Source organism: Aegilops tauschii, chromosome 1 (assembly GCF_002575655.3).
Source record: "Aegilops tauschii subsp. strangulata cultivar AL8/78 chromosome 1, Aet v6.0, whole genome shotgun sequence".
Classification (NCBI taxonomy): domain Eukaryota; kingdom Viridiplantae; phylum Streptophyta; class Magnoliopsida; order Poales; family Poaceae; genus Aegilops; species Aegilops tauschii.
Genome location: NC_053035.3, coordinates 290,925,648 through 290,937,018, shown reverse-complemented (window position 1 = coordinate 290,937,018; position 11,371 = coordinate 290,925,648).

The window sequence follows — 11,371 nt, the reverse complement described above, 5'->3', positions numbered from 1 at the left end:
TAGACTTCTGCAAATAAGTATGTGAGTTCTTTATGACTAATGTTGAGTCCATGGATTATACGCACTCTCACCCTTCCACCATTGCTAGCCTCTCTAGTACCGCGCAACTTTCGCCGGTGCATTAAACCCACCATATATCCTTCCTCAAAATAGCCACCATACCTACCTATTATGGCATTTCCATAGCCATTCTGAGATATATATTGCCATGCAACTTCCACCGTTCCGTTTATTATGACACACATCATCATTGTCATATTGTTCTCATATGCATGAGGCATTAATATAGAGTCATATATTTGTTCTAGAATTGAGTTGCAATTCTTGAGTTGTAAGTAAATAAAAGTGTGATGATCATCATTATTAGAGCATTGTCCCATGTGAGGAAAGGATGATGGAAGCTATGATTCCCTCACAAGTTGGGATGAGTCTCCGAACTTTACAAATAAAATAAAAGAGGCCAAAGTAGCCCAAAAAAAGAAAAAAAATGAGAGAAAAAGATAGAAGGGACAATGTCATTATCCTTTTTCCACACTTGTGCTTCAAAGTAGCACCATAATCTTCATGATAGAGAGTCTCCTATTTTGACACTTCCATATACTAGTGGGAATTTTTCATTATATAACTTGGTTTGTATATTCCAATGATGGGCTTCTTCAAATTTCCCTAGGTCTTCATGAGAAAGCAAGTTGGATGCACACCCACTTAGTTTGTTTTTGAGCTTTCATACACTTATAGCTCTAGTGCATCCGTTGCATGGCAATCCCGACTCACTTGCATCGATATCAATTGATGGGCATCTCCATGGCCTATTAGTTTGCCTAGTTGATGTGAGACTTTCTCCTTCTTTTTGTCTTCTCCACAACCACCATATTCTATTCCACCTATAGTGCTATATCCATGGCTCACGCTCATGTATTGTGTGAAAGTTGAAAAAGTTTAAGACATAAAAGTATGAAACAATTGCTTGGCTAATACTGGGGTTGTGCATGATGAAATACTTTGTGTGATGAAGATGGAGCATAGCCATACCATATGATTTTGTAGGGATAACTTTCTTTGGCCATGTTATTTTGAGAAGACATGATTGCTTTATTAGTATGCTTGAAGTATGATTGTTTTTATGTCAATATTAAACTTTTATTTTGAATCTTATGGATCTAAACATTCATGCCATAATAAAGAAGATTACATTGATAAATATGTTAGGTAGCATTCCACATCAAAAAATATGTTTTTATCATTTACATACTCGAGGACGAGCAGGAATTAAGCTTGGGGATGCTTGATACGTCTCCAACGTATCTATAATTTTGATTGTTCCATGCTATTATTATATTTGTTTTGGATGTTTTATATGCATTAATATGCTATTTTATATTATTTTTGGGACTAACCTATTAACCTAGAGCCCAGTGCCAGTTTCTGTTTTTCCTTGTTTTTGGCTTTTTTCAGAAAGGAATATCAAACGGAGTCCGAACGGAATAAACTTTCACGATGATTTTTCTTGGACCAGAAGACACCACGTAGCTTGGAGAGGGGGCCAGAGGAGTCCCGAGGAGCTGACAAGCCCTTAGGGCGAGCCCTAGGGGGGCGCCCCCCTGGCATGTGGCCCCCTCGGGAGTCCCCCAACCCTAATTCTTGCTCTATAAATTCCAAAATATTCCCAAACCACGAGAAGCGTCCTCCAAAAAACTTTTCCGCCGCCGCAAGCCTCTGTTCCTGTGAGATCCCATCTTGGGGCCTTTTCTGGTGATCTGCCGGAGGGGGATTCGATCAGGGAGGGCCTCTACATCAACCTTGTTGCCCTTCCGATGAAGCGTGAGTAGTTTACCACAGACCTACGGGTCCATAGCTGGTAGCTAGATGGCTTCTTCTCGCTCTTTGATCTTCAATACAACATTCTCCTCGATGTTCTTGGAGTTCTATCTGATGTAATACATTTTTGCGGTGTGTTTGTTGAGATCCGATGAATTTTGGATTTATGATCAGATTATCTATGAATATTATTTGAGTCTTCTGTGAACTCATTTATGCATGATTAAGATATCTTTGTATTTCTCTTCGAACTATCGATTTGGTTTGGCCAACTAGATTGGTTTTTCTTGCAATGGGAGAGGTGCTTAGTTTTGGGTTCAATCTTGAGGTGTCCTCACCCAGTGACATAGTAGGGGCACCGAGGCACATATTATATTGTTGCCTGACACGTCCATTTTGCATCGTGCTTTTATATCGATATTTATTGCATTATGGGCTGTTATTACACGTTATGTCACAATACTTATGCCCATTCTCTCTTATTTTACAAGGTTTACATAAAGAGGGAGAATGCCGACAACTGGAATTCGGGGCTAGAAAAGGAGCAAATATTAGAGACCTATTCTGCACAACTCCAAAAGTCCTGAAACTCCACAGAAGTTATTTTTGGAAATAATAAAAAATACTGGACGAAGAAAATACCAGAGGGGGGCCACACCCTGGCCACGAGGTTGGGGGGCGCGCCCTACCCCACTGGGCGTGCCCCCTGGCTCGTGGGCCCCCTGGTGGCCCTCCGGTGCCCATCTTCTGCTATATGAAGTCTTTCGTCCGAGGAAAAACCAGAAGCAAGCTTTCGGGAAGAAACTCCGTCGCCACGAGGCGGAACCTTGGCGGAACCAATCTCGGGCTCTGGCGGAGCTGTTCTGCCGGGGAAACTTCCCTTCGGGAGGGGGAAATCATCGCCATCGTCATCATCAACACTCCTCTCATCGGGAGGGGCCCAATCTCCATCAACATCTTCACCAGCACCATCTCCTCTCAAACCCTAGTTCATCTCTTGTATCCAATCTTTGTCCCAAAGCCTCAGATTGGTACCTGTGGGTTGCTAGTAGTGTTGATTACTCCTTGTAGTTGATGCTAGTTGGTTTATTTGGTGGAAGATCATATGTTAAGATCCATTATGCATATTAATACTCCTCTGATTATGAACATGAATATGCTTTGTGAGTAGTTACGTTTGTTCCTGAGGACATGGGAGAAGTCTTGCTATTAGTAGTCATGTGAATTTGGTATTCGTTCGATATTTTGATGAGATGTATGTTGTCTCTCCTCTAGTGGTGTCATGTGAACGTCGACTACATGACACTTCACCATTATTTGGGCCTATAGGAAGGCATTGGGAAGTAATAAGTAGATGATGGGTTGCTAGAGTGACAGAAGCTTAAACCCTAGTTTATGCGTTGCTTCGTAAGGGGCTGATTTGGATCCATATGTTTCATGCTATGGTTAGGTTTACCTTAATACTTCTTTTGTAGTTGCGGATGCTTGCAATAGGAGTTAATCATAAGTGGGATGCTTGTCCAAGTAAGGACAACACCCAAGCACCGGTCCACCCACATGTCAAATTATCAAAGTACCGAACGCGAATCATATGAACGGGATGAAAACTAGCTTGACGATAATTCCCATGTGTCCTCGGGAGCGCTTTTCTCTATATAAGAGTTTGTCCAGGCTTGTCCTTTGCTACAAAAAGGATTGGGCCACCTTGCTGCACTTTATTTACTTTTTTTACTTGCTGCTCGTTACAAATTACCTTATCACAAAACTATCTGTTACCGATAATTTCAGTGCTTGCAGAGAATACCTTGCTGAAAACCTCTTATCATTTCCTTCTGCTCCTCGTTGGGTTCGACACTCTTACTTATCAAAAGGACTACGATAGATCCCCTATACTTGTGGGTCATCAAGACTCTTTTCTGGCACCGTTGCCGGGGAGTGAAGCGCCTTTGGTAGGTGGAATTTGGTAAGGAAAAATTTATATAGTGTGCTGAAATTTGCTGTCACTCGTTACTATGGAAAGTAATGCTTTGAGAGGCTTGTTCGGGGTATTTTCACCCCGACCGGTAGAGCAAATAGTTGCTCCTCAACCTACTGAACCTATTGAAAATGTTTACTTTGAAATTCCTTCGGGTATGATAGAGAAACTGCTAGCTAATCGTTTTGCAGGAGATGGAACACTGCATCCCGATTTACACTTAATCTATATGGATGAAGTTTGTGGATTATTGTAACATCCCAAATGTTCAATTTGGAATGTTATACATAGATCATTCATGCATATCTTATTTTATCGCATTTCTTTTTGTGATCCTCGAAATTCTAAGCAACTCAAGGACCCACGGAGAGAGTTGGGGATTTCACCGTTTTCGTATTTGAATTTTATCAAATATCAAAACAAGGATCATTGGTTTAATTATTTTTCACTCCGAAAATATTTCATATTAAAATATATAAGAGGAGATAATATGACTTCTCCAAAATAAATGAAGTATTGGAGGAAAAATGTTAAAATCAAATATTTGATTTTATTCGGATTTTATTGCTATTTTATTTGCATAGGAAAAATATGCGTTTTTCAAAATTGTATTATAGGCCCAAATAAATGTTCACCTTGTCCGGTAGATTTTTAGAGGACGGGGGAAATTTATATCAGGATTTTTGGAGTCTGTTTAGTATTTCTTTTCTTTGTTTTTCTACGCGTAATAATTTTAAAAAAGGAAACCGACCTTGGGCCGTATCCGCCCGGGGGAGGCTTTATAAGTCGCAGCCCCGAGCCGCCCAAGGCCCAGCCGCCGCCGCCAGCCCACCCACGCCCCGCAACCCTAACCCGCCGCCATTGCGCGCCGCCGCCGCCGTTGCCGCACGCCGCCCCGCTAGCCGCGCCGCCGCCCGCTAGCCGCCGCCCCGCCGCCGCCGCCGCTGCCACGCGCCGCCACCCGCTAGCCGCCGCCCCGCTAGCCGCGCCGCCGCACCGCTGCCGCCGTCTCACCCGACTCGCCGAAGGTAGCCGCCGCCGCCTCGATTTCCGCGAGAAAAACTGATCGGTTTTTTCGAAACCCTATATCTATTTTTTCAGATCTGGTTCGGTTTTTTTCGGTTGAGTTATATAGTGGACATTCGTCCGTACGTTCGTTTTAACAAACGGTTTTCGGCCGTTAGCCGCAGATAGGGAATGTTCGTTCGTTAGTCTGTTCGTCAGTTTTTCTTTTTCTCGGATTTTCCGCGATTATTTTCGATCGTGATTTCTGATCCGATTTTCGTTCTAGTTTAACTTTTCGCTCGATTATCGGAATAAGGCAATTCAAGCGCCTAGATCTTCGTCTCGAAGCCCTCTTCCTGTTTAACCAACTTGAGGAAGATTTTGCTACTGTAAAATTGGACTTTAGTCCAGATTAGTAATCGGATCTTGTTTCTTTCGCCGTTTGAGTTTTGTTGCTTCATTTGATTTGATTCTTTTTGCAAACCGGAGTTCTTAAGTTGAACTTTCTGGTTAGATCTCTTATTTGAGTTTTACCCGTGCTCTTGCTTGATTGCTTATTGTTTGTTTGTTTGTTTGTTTGCGATAGAGTACCCGGAGTGCGAAGCGTGTTACTACGAGTCTCTAGGTTTCGCGGATCATCAGCAAGGCAAGTAACACTTTGATCATATCTCTTTACTACCCAGTTTTATTGCATTAGATCAATCCTCAAACAATTGCATGGTTAGGATCTGATTAAATTGTGGGTTTTGGGAAGTAGATGAGGTAGTACCTATTCACCTGATTATCATCAAACCTTTGGAAGTTACTTCTACGTTGCTTATATTGCTATGCTATGCTCGTAGACGTGGATTGGGTTTGAGTGTATCCATGACAGTTGTGAGTTTGTTAATTAATGGTTTAACTTAAGGTGGCAACTTAATTCACATCTGGGTGGATTGTTTGTGGGCACCTGGAGAATCGAGTGTTGTCCTAGGATATCTCGAAGGACCCGTGTGATCATCCTTCGGCTCGCCACCCAGGCTCAAAGAGATCATAAGACTATTCATGCTAGAAACTTCCGTGTGCAGCCACAAGCCATTATGGGCTCTGGCATAGTTGAGTAAGTTGTGTGAAGCTCTTGAAGAGGTAGACTAGCAGATGTAGTGGGTTGTAGGTGGTACTGTCTATCCAGAGTAGAGAGTTAATGCTTCAGAAAGACTGTGTCTCGAATCTCCGACCATGGATGTATTCGAGTCTTGTGGGGAAAAGTGTGCAAACCTCTGCAGAGTGTATAAACTAATCATGGTTAGCCGTGTCCCCGGTTATGGACATCTTGAGTATCTAGTTCTTGGATTATCATGTGGATCTCATCACTCTTATTATACATTTGATTGGGTTTAATGATGATGCTTAATTGGGATTGAGTTGGAGGAACCTTCTCAATGTTTAATAACTACCATGATACTTAAATAAAATTTATTCCTTTGTTGTAGGAAAAAATTGGCTTTTCGCAAAACATGTTAACCATACAGCCTCCACCAGCCATATATGCATGTAGTGATAGCCTTATTCTGTTCATTACTCTTTTGTGTTACATTGCCAGCATATTCCATGTGCTGACCCATTTTCGGGCTGCAACGTATCATGTTGCAAACTTTTCAGACGATGAGTAAGGAGCCTTAGGTCGTGGTCTTTCACTCAGTGATGCCGTTGGAGTTGATGGACTCGCTTTATCTTCCAAGCCTTCCGCTGTTATCGTTTTAGATGGCCTTAAGCCATATTTAATGTAATAAGTTCTCTTTTGAGACATTCGATGTAATAAGTGTGTGATTGCTACTCTATTATAAATCTTTCAAGTACTGTGCGTGTCAGCATTACCGATCCAGGGATGACACTGATGCACAGAGATCAGGCTGTTTGAGGTCTGGTCGCTACAAGATGGTATCAGAGCACACGCTGACTGTAGGACACGACCACTAAGCAAAAGCCCTAGATCACTACTCTCTTCTCATTTCTGACTCCTCTCCATTTTCTACTCTTTAGGATGGTGGATTCAAGGAACAAGTTTGCACAACCGGATGAAGACACCCCTTTTGGACGCCATTTGAAGGAAGTTACTAGGTACCTGAACATCGGAATTCCAAGCTTCACTGGGACTTACAACGCCACTTTACCAGAAGAGGAGCGCTGGATGATTCAAGTTCAAGTTCCAGGAAGGACCTTCACGCCAGTCACTGAGCCCATAGAGTTTTCTTTTGATGCACCAACCTGGAGTCTAGGAAAGAGTATGGCAGCTCACATCACCATGGGACGCATTGGAGAAGTCTACCACAAGGATCTCAAGGATACTATCTACCAAATTTGTGGGCACCGAGATGAACAATGGGAGATGATCAACACCAAGAAGGATAGATCTATTGCAGCTTTCATCCAGGAGTCAAACCAGCACATTCGCCGCCAGGAGAATCAGATGTGCGCAGGCATGATGGATCTGAAGAAGGCAATGACCAGGATCACAGAGCTGGAGGAAGAACTCAAGGCTACACGCGAAGACTATGAGGAGGAAATCGTCGTACTAGTGGAGAAGAATGACGACTTGACAAGGAAGATCGGAGTATTCATGGGAGATCCCGCGCCAGGAGGATAAGACGACGATTCCACTTGCCCGGAGAACTACATCATCATCGATGACACCGACTCGGACCCTGACAATAGAGATGATGACTATGTTGACGAAGCTGGAGCAGATATCATGGAGTCTTCGACCGATCAATTTTTCTAGTCGACCACCATAACAGTAGTAGTATTCCCCCATGTATATAGAATAGTCCGAGCACTTTTGTAACGACAGTTAGACCGATTGTATGCCCTTGCTTGATTGATTGAGTGATATGTTTGTGTTTGTCTCTTGTGCATATGGGTAGTGTTTTTCCCCTAGACCTCATTCTATTCTGTTTTCTCACCTTTTCTAAACCCAGCAGATGCCTCCGAGACGCGACAATGGATTTGCTTTCCACCGGAGCTCACTCAGTTGATCCAGCAGCAGAATGCATTGATGCAGATACTAGTCCAGAATCAGAATCAGGGGAACAACAACAACAACAACCCACCACCACCCGTTGATCACTTAGCCCGTTTTCTAAGGCTGAATCCGCCGGTGTTCTCCAGTAGCACCGAGCCGATAGTTGCAGATGATTGGCTCCGCAAGATTGGAAGGGAGCTGACCACTGCAGGATGCACATATGCGGAGAGAGTGCGTTTTGCCGCACATCAGCTTGATGGACCCACAACATCATGGTGGGAGAATTTCACAGCCACTTACCCCATAGACACTGTTACATGGGACCAGTTTCAGCAAGCTTTTCGCGCTGCCCATGTATCAGCAGGAGCTATGGCCATGAAGAAGTGCGAGTTTCGCAACTTACGCCAAGGAGGATGCACCGTTGGCCATTATGTGGATGACTTTAGTAAGCTAGCACGTTATGCCCCAGATGACGTTGCTACGGATGCAGCTAAACAGGAGAAGTTTCGGGAAGGACTGAATGCCGAGCTGAGCATGCAGTTGATGGTGGCAAATTTTAATAACTACCAGGAGTTGGTAGATAGAGCTCTCATGATTGAAGGGAAGCAACAGCAGATTGACAACCGCAAGAGGAAGTATGGACAAGGGAAGTACAATTCTGGAGCTCAGCAGAGACCCCGTTTTACACCGAACTCGGGAGGACGCCTTCAACATAACCATGGAGGTCACAACCACAATGGAGGGATGTCACACAACCATAGTAGCTCCAAGAACGGGAATGGTAATGGAGTAAGCAACGTACAGAACCGTTCCAACCCAGCAACGCCCGCCAAGAAGGATCTAAGTCACATTACTTGTTTCAAGTGCGGGAAGAATGGACATTATGCCATAGAGTGTTCTGAAGTAAAGAATGGAAATGGCAATGGAAGCTCTGGGAAGAAGCCCAACCCTTTCAAGAGGGGACAAGTGAACCACGTTAACGTGGAGGAGGTTGAAGCGCAACCCGATGCAGTAATAGGTAAGTTTATGGTTAAGTCATTTACTTCAATTGTTCTTTTTGATATTGGTGCATCACATTCATACATATCAAGGGGATTTGTGGATAAGTTTAAACTGCCAACCCAAGCCCTTAGGACACCCATGTTAGTAACCTCGCCAGGAGCAGAGTATATGGCTAGCCTATGGTGTGATCGGTTACCATTAAGGATTGGTAACTACCTGTTTCCCTCAGACCTAATAGTATTGGAGTCACAAGGACTGGATGTGATATTAGGCATGGATTGGTTATCGAAGTATGGAGGGAACATTGACTGCGCCAGTAAGTCGATTTTTCTTACCACCCCAGAAGGAAGAAGAATCAAGTTTGTATCCCGGCATGTGCCGAATAGGACTCAAGTGAATTCCTTATCAGGAGTTGTAGAGGCGGAAGTACCAGTGGTGAAGGATTTCCCGGACGTATTTCCAGAAGAGTTGCCAGGCATGCCACCGGATAGAGACATTGAGTTTTTGATCGAGCTTTTGCCAGGCACAGGGCCAATATCTAAAAGACCGTACAGAATGCCCGCAAAGGATTTGGAGGAAATTAAGAAGCAGATTAAGGAGTTACTGGATAAAGGCTATATTCGCCCAAGTTCGTCACCTTGGGGATCACCAGTACTTCTAGTGGAGAAGAAGGATGGATCGTTGAGGATGGTTGTTGATTACCGAGGATTGAATGAGGTGACGATCAAGAACAAGTACCCACTGCCGATGATAAATGACTTGTTTGACCAGCTGCAAGGAGCTAAGGTGTTTTCCAAGATCGATCTGCGATCAGGGTACCACCAACTGAAGATTCGAGAGCAGGATATACCTAAGACAACTTTTACCACAAGGTACGGGCTATATGAGTACACCGTTATGTCATTTGGTCTGACTAACGCACCTGCCTATTTTATGAACATGATGAACAAAGTGTTTATGGAGTTTTTGGATAAGTTCGTCGTGGTGTTCATTGATGATATTCTGGTCTACTCGAAGAATGAAGAGGAACCCAGTTTACCTCAAAGTTTTGGAATCAATTGCATGAGACTTTGGGAACCAGGCTAGAGTTCAGTACAGCTTTTCACCCATAGATGGATGGACAGACTGAGAGAGTCAATCAGATTCTGGAGGACATGTTGAGAGCTTGTGCGCTAGACTATGGATCTAGTTGGGACGACAATTTGCCGTATGCAGAGTTCTCTTACAACAACAACTATCAAGCCAGTTTGAAGATGGCCCCTTTTGAAGCATTGTATGGAAGGAGGTGCAGAACACCGTTGTTGTGGGATGAAGTCGGAGATCACCAGTTGTTTGGACCGGACTTGATTAAAGAGTCTGAAGAGAAGGTTAAGCTGATTCGTGATAGACTCAAGGTAGCCCAGTCCAGGTAGAAGAGTTATGCGGATTCTAAACGCAAGGAGACAGTTTACGAAATTGGAGACAGAGTGTATCTTCGTGTATCCCCACTTCGAGGAGTGAAGCGTTTTGGAGTTAAGGGAAAGTTAGCCCCGAGGTTTGTAGGACCTTACCGTGTTTTGGAATGTATGGGAGAGGTTGCATACAAGTTGGAATTGCCCGAAGGATTGTCAGGAGTTCACGATGTGTTCCACGTTTCTCAGTTGAAGAAATGCCACACAGAGATGGCTAATATTCCTCTGAGAGATACAGTGCCGCTAGAAGCAATACCGTTGGATAGCAATTTGACCTACGAGGAGAAACCAGTCAAGATTCTCAAGTTTTCCAGCTGAGTTACACGCATCAAGGTTATCAAGTTCTGCAAAGTTTAGTGGAGCCACCATACCGAGGATGAAGCCACTTGGGAACGAGAGGAAGACCTACGGAAGGATCACCCTCACCTATTTGCTAGCCAACCCGAATCTCGAGGGCGAGATTCATCTTAAGGGGGGTAGGTTCTTGTAGCGACCAGACCTCAAATAGCCTGATCTTTGTGCATCAGTGTCATCCCTGGATCGGTAATGCTGACACACACAATACTTGAAGGATTTATAACAAAGTAGCAATCACACACTTATTACATCGAATGTCTCAAAAGAGAACTTATTACATTAAATATGGCTTAAGGCCATCTAAAATGATAACAGCGGAAGGCTTGGAAGATAAAGCGAGTCCATCAACTCCAACGGCATCACTGAGTGAAAGACCACGACCTAAGGCTCCTTACTCGTCGTCTGAAAAGTCTGCAACATGATATGTTGCAGCCCGGAAACGGACCAGCACATGGAATATGCTGGCAATGTAATACAAAAGAGTAATGAACAGAATAAGGGTATCACTACATGCATATATGGCTGGTGGAGGCTGTATGGTTAACATGTTTTGCGAAAAGCCAATTTTTCCTTACAACAAAGGAATAAATTTTATTTAACTATCATGGTAGTTGTTAAACATTGAGAAGGTTCCTCCAACTCAATCCCAATTAAGCATCATCATTAAACCCAATCAAATTTATAATAAGAGTGATGAGATCCACATGATAATCCAAGAACTAGATACTCAAGATGTCCATAACCGGGGACACGGCTAACCAT